A 6,449-nucleotide genomic window follows, 5' to 3' on the forward strand; every position below is an offset into this window, starting at 1 on the left:
ATCAGTGTCTTCCATGTAACCCAGGGTATAGCACTTGACTTCTTTGTTATAATTAATACCTCTATAAAATTAAAACAACACCTGTCCCTTAGCTATATTTTAAGATCCAGCAAGACTTAAAAAATTCTGTTGACAGGCACTATATACACTTACATAATACATAAACAAAAATCCACTTACTAAGTAGTGTCATTAAGATGACATTCCCCTTCTCTTGAGTTTTCAAGTGTCAGATGAAAGGAAAACCATGACGAGCAAACCTTTTACCCCTTTATCATACAGTGAGCTCTCTTTATAGAACCAATTATTTCAAAACCTGAAAGACACATAAATCTGTCGACTTCAGTTCTGTGATTCAGTTTCTCTCTCCTAGTGCCAGCAAATGAGGCATCATTGCCTTGATGCCAGGAGACAATGGGTCAGAAGCCGGAAATAAAAATAGACTGGCATGATGGAGCCCAGAGCAACGCTAATAGGCAAAACTTCGTTATGGAGGTGTGTAAACATGGTGCACTAATCAGATGTCGTCAGACCTGCTCTGTGGGCTGCACAGCTGCCAGTTTTCATTTTAACACGGAATGTGCTGGAGCAGCCGTGTGGTTTACTGGCTGCAAGCTCATTTGGATAGAGCTTGTCTCAGAAACATCCGGGGGTGTAGCCTCAGAATGTGAGGACCCTGCCCCTGCCGGCTCTCCAAGGAAGAGGCCTCTGAGAGCAACAGGCTCAGGGACCTTCTCTGGGGCAAGCCTTGGCTGTCAGTAAGGAAACGGTCTAGTGGAAGTTTTCTTCTCTGGTGGTATGTTTTGGAGTTCTGACCTCTTTCAGGGTTGTGTATGGGGATTCTACAGACTTGTGAACTCAGTCAGACTACCTGAGTGATACAGAAGCTACAGGATTCTAAATATGACAGCACCAAGTGCACCAGGAATTGACTCGAGCCAGCTTTCAATCCGTTGAGTTCCAGTCATTTTTAATACAAATTCATAGTCATTTGTGAATGCTTAGGGCAATGCTGCATGCTGGGAGGAATGGCAAAAGGTAAGAGATGCAGTCTCTGCCCTGGAATACTTGACTGTCTCTGGGAAATAAGATGTAAACAGAGGAACATCTAGAGAACAATACAAAGCAGCGCATGATTCACAGTAAACGAGTGGACCAGCACATAATTCCTGTGGGGATCCAGAGAAATGAGAGATTAAGGCAAGCTGGAGCAGTCCTAACACCTTCCACTACCTGAGCGCTAGCTTATGGTTAAGGGATGAATCCCCGCCCAGAGGCTCTTTTGAAGGAAGAAATCCAATCACAATTCCCTGGCACAGAGTCTGCCACGCGCGCGACGTACTCCTCATCAGAGAATTACAGCCACACAAAAATGTAAATCAGAGAAGTTCAGTCCCACAAACAAAGAAGTCTGAAAACAAGTCAGGAAGAGTTGCAGGGACCCCTCCGGAGCATCCTTTACCAAAAGCAAGACTTATCTTTTTCCGGGAGGAGTCCTGGTAAATGGATACTCACAGGATATGGCCAAAGTCAGCCCAAGAACTGGCAATCGGCCTTCAGCTCCAAGTGGAGGGCTCCAATTCCACAGAAGGGTTTCTGATTCCCCCAGAGAAGGAGAACCAATGGTGTGCTCCTGAAGGAGGCTGCTGCTTCTTAGTGGTCTCGATGCACACTTGCCACCGGCAAACTGCGCACAGCGATGGCAAAGGCATGGGTGGAATAGGGAAGAAGGTTGGTTCTCATCAACATGCAGGTGGTGCAGGATGTTTGGTACCTCATCATCAATGTGATAGCTCTGGGCCCACGATGAGTCACCATGCTTGTGATTTGCAGACCTGCCTTTGTGGCTGAACAATTTAAAAAATAGACAGCTTTTGGTAAGTGGTCTTATTTTCCCATATCCTCTTTTCCAATTTTACACCCACAGATATGCAAAAAGAGGGCATTTTCTATGTCTCTTCTTTTCATACGATAGTTCTCATCCCTTGTAAAGCCAGTGAATAATTCAGGTTCTACATGACCAAGCTCTATAAGAGAGAGTTTATTGCCATGTGTGGGAATCAAGAATCCCTGATAAGAAATTTAGCATTTTAATACACTTTATGGCACTATCTTGTGTTGACCTGATGAAGTTTGACCATTAATCATAGTTCTTCTTTTAATACCTTCTTTAATACACTGTGTATTTTTCATACATAATCTTGTTTAGCCATCATAAACAACCCCTTGGGGGCTGGCATTATTTTTTCCATTTTGCAAAAGGGGAAACCAAGGCTCAGAGGTGTTAAGTGACTTGCCCAAGCTCATATCACTTGTAAGTTGCAGAGCCAGTGTGTGAACTGGCGCAGGCTGTTTGAAAAGGTTGGTAATGTTTTACGCAAATATAATTTCAAAATCTTGTGAGAGTAGCAAAAATACCAAACATATGTTAGTATTTCATTGACAGGATTTATAAAATCCTTTCACATCTATTCTCTGATCTGAATATTAATATCCTTTTTTTTTTTGTCTAGGGAACACTTTTTTGTTCCTTTTAATGAATCGCTCTCATTCTGTTATAGATGAACAAGTAGACTTCAATTCTACCGCATAAAGCCAAGATAATCACATATATTGACATTTTATATTGTGATTATTATCATTTTAAAAATTCTGTTCCTCCCCATACTGTTTATGTAAATGATTTTGTTTATGGGGTGGCTGAAGGTCTGTTGAAGAGTCTAATGCTATTTGCCATTTAAAGCTGCAAGATCTTGGAAGAAACAAACTCCCTAACTTTAATTCTCAATCTCTAAAATAGAGATAATATTACATAATAAAATTTTGGGGTGTGTTTTTGATACTAAAAAGTACCCTAAAACTAAAAAGTGAAGCACTTTGGGAAGCAGATGAGGCTCAAGTATTTGGGCGCCCACCTACCACAATGGGAGGTCCCAGGTTCAGTTCCTAGAGAAGATCAGCAAGCAGCTGACCTGACACGCTGAGGATGGGCTGGTGTGGAGAGCTGATCAACAAGATGACGCAATGAGGAAGCACAAAGAGGAAACACAATGAGACACGAAATGAAACAGGGAGTGGAGGTGCCTCAAGCAATTGAGTGCCTCTCTCCCACATGGGACTTCCCAGATTTAGTTCCTGGTACCTCTTAAAGAGAAGACAAGCACACAATGAGTGAACACAGAGAGCAGACAGTGAGCACAAACAAGGCGGGGAGAAATAAATAAAATAAATCTTTAAAATAAAAAAATGAATATTGTACAAGTTTTTAAAATAAATAAAATAAATCTTTAAAAAATGAATATTGTACAAGTTTAAAAAAAAGTAAAGCACTTTGTACAGTTGAAGTGTTATATAATCTAAAATGTCATTCGATTACAGCCTAGAGCTAAGGATGGTTGCAAGCAAAAGTGAAGTTAAAACAGAGTCATCTCCAGGTCTGAATGGGTTTATGTAAATAGTGGATTCAAACCAAAAGGAAGAGAGATTTGGCCATAATAGAGTTAGAGAAGGTGGGAGAGGCTGAGCCAGTACCCTGACAACCTAAGAAAGGGTGGATGAGCACGAGGGGAGCTTTGCTAATCACAGATATGGTGCACAAAAATGCCATCTGGTTTAGCAAATGATTACAAAGAATTAAAAAATAATAATAATAAACTTGTTTTAAGTAAACTTTTTACTTTGGAATAATTTCAGATTTACAGAAAAGTTGCAAAAATACTACCCAGATTTCCCGTATATCCCTCACCCAGTTTCCCCTCTTGTTAACCTCTGACCTCACCAGGGAACACTTGTCAAAATTAAGAAACCAACAAGGGTACATTACTATGAACTAAACCTGACACATTATTAACGTTTCCAGTTTTTTACTAGTGTCCTTTTCCTGTTCATAAATGGAATCCAGGATACCACATTGCATTTAGTTATCATCATGGTGTTTAGAAACCAAGATCTGGGCATATATAAGTATTTCATCATCATCGTCATCATTATGATTAATTATTGTTGCTTCAGGGATTAGCTCAGATTCTTCCAGTTGGCTTCTGTGTCCCTATGACTTTTTTTTTTTTTGAGCCCTTCCTTACTTTCTGACACTACAAGATGCTCTCCCCTAAAGTCACCCATTGCTCCAAGAAACTCTGGTTCCTTTTATTGGAGAATGGTATTTAGAAACCAAGATTTAGGTGTATATACGTATTTTATTATTATTATTACTACTACTACTTCAGGGATTCTCCCTGGGAAGCTTTCCCTAGCCCTTCTCTGTAGTTGGTCCACACAGTACTCCTTCGTTATCCTGCTTCCTGCTAGGATGCCGTATTTCCCATTCTGTTCTAGAGATATCCACATGTCCAGCCCATGTGCCAGGGAAGGTTTGCGGAGGAAATGCCTGCTCTCTAGCCAGAGTCGGCCAATAGCCAAAGAATCGGAATTATCCTGGATGCTCACTTTTGGAGATGTGTCACAGGCTCATCACTCGATTTATCAATAAAGACATAGGAGACATGTTTATCTAACGTGATGATGACTAGTATGGACAGTATAGTTAACAAGGTAGGTAAGAGAATCATGATTCAACATTATTTGGATCATTATAGGATCTTGAGAATTTATGAGAGATGTCCTCAAGTAAGAATGATAGGATTTGTTAAAAGGATTTGAGAAGTAAGAGTGAATCCAAGGTGATTGAGAAGCAGTATAGCTAAGGTTAAAAGAAGGGATTCTGGAGCCAAGCCATCTAGGTTCAAATCCCAGCTCTGCTGCTTATCAGCTGTATGACCAAGGACAAGTTACTAGCCTTGCTCAGTTTCCCCTTCCACTTCATAGGGTTGCTGTAGGAATTAAATGAATTAATATGTGGTCAAATGCCTTGAATGGTGCTTGACACCAAGCCCTACATGAGGAGAGTATGGGATTTGACGCTGAGTAAACAAGAAAGTGGTGGCACCATTAATGGAAATTAGAGTGGTAAATATACACATTGCTCCACCCTTAACAAATTTCTCCTCAGTCTGACTCCAAAGGGCTGTATCTCCCACCTGTCCACTTGAACTCTTCTATTCCACCTTATGCAACCTGTTGCAAGCGTTTTGCCTTAGGTCAGGCTTTCACTTTTCTACTCCTCCTCCTCTGTGTTTAACACTTCTTTGTCCCTGAATGATATCCATTACCCTCTATTTCACATTCTGCAACTGAAGGCCAGCCCTGCTCTTAACTCGGGAAAGCATTCCTGGAGGCTCAGGGGGCAGACAGGGTTACCAGCTGCCTCTTGCATAGATCAGTGAGGATGGGTTTGCTTGAAGGGAGGAAAAGACATTTCTATGTTTTCAATATGCTGAGTTTGGCATATTTAGGATCATGCCGGTGGAAATATCCCACAGTTGGCTAGAAATGTAGTATTTGCATGAGAGAGAAGTCAGGTTAGAGGTATCTATTTCACCATAGTCCTCCAAGTAGAGGCAATAGTGTGAGTGCTCTGAGAGAGACTCTTGAAAGAGGAAGAAAAAAGGATGGAGGGCAAATTCTTGAGGAATATATACAGTAGGGAGAGACAATAGGAGGCAAGTTAGCAAAGAAAACAGAATCATAGATATTAAGAGAAGAATCAAAATAATAGCATGTCACAGAAATAACGAAGAGGGTTTTAAGATGGAAAGAACAGATAGTGTTGACTGAGAAAAGGTCATAAGATTTAAATATTGGGTCAGGGTGACTTTGACAGTTCTGCTTCAGTAGGGAATAGATGAAACCAGAAGGCAAGGATTGAAAGAAAATGGGTGGTAATACTAAATTTACACATGAAAGGAAAGGAAGAACAAATATATGATGGTCTGCTAAAGGGAGTGGCAGGTTTAGTCCTAGATTTCTAGATCTTTCCTTCTACTCATTCATCGTTTGAACCTATATGTCAGTTACTTCCATACCTGTTCTCACCTTGTCCTCCTACCAGTGCCTTTATGTAGAGCAGGTCTTCTCAAATTTAAATGTGCACACACATTTCCAGGGTATTTGTTAACATGTGGATTCTGCACTTTTTAAAAAAACTCTTAGGTGATGGCAATGCTGCTGGTCCCAATCATAGAGTCCTGTTTGGGATTGAATCATATCCTCCACAAAAAGACATGTTCAAAGGGGTGAACCCATTTCTAAATAAGACCTCTGAAGATGTAATTAGTTATGGTGTGCCCAAACTGAATGACGGTGGACCTTCATCCAATGTAAGTCCTCATGAATTAAGGAAATTAGACATGGAAGAAGTCATGAGGAGCAGCCAGAAGCTGGAAGACAATGGAACCTAGAAGAGAAAGAAGATGCTGGCAGTAAAGCAAGGAAATCCAAAGATTGACAGCCAGCCAATCAAACTGACCCTGGGAGAAAGCAAGCCTTCTAGCCTCTGAAACCTTGAGCCAATAAATTCCAGTAAGGCCAAACCATCGCATATTTCTTTTAGC

Source organism: Dasypus novemcinctus, chromosome 5 (genome assembly GCF_030445035.2).
Source record: "Dasypus novemcinctus isolate mDasNov1 chromosome 5, mDasNov1.1.hap2, whole genome shotgun sequence".
Classification (NCBI taxonomy): domain Eukaryota; kingdom Metazoa; phylum Chordata; class Mammalia; order Cingulata; family Dasypodidae; genus Dasypus; species Dasypus novemcinctus.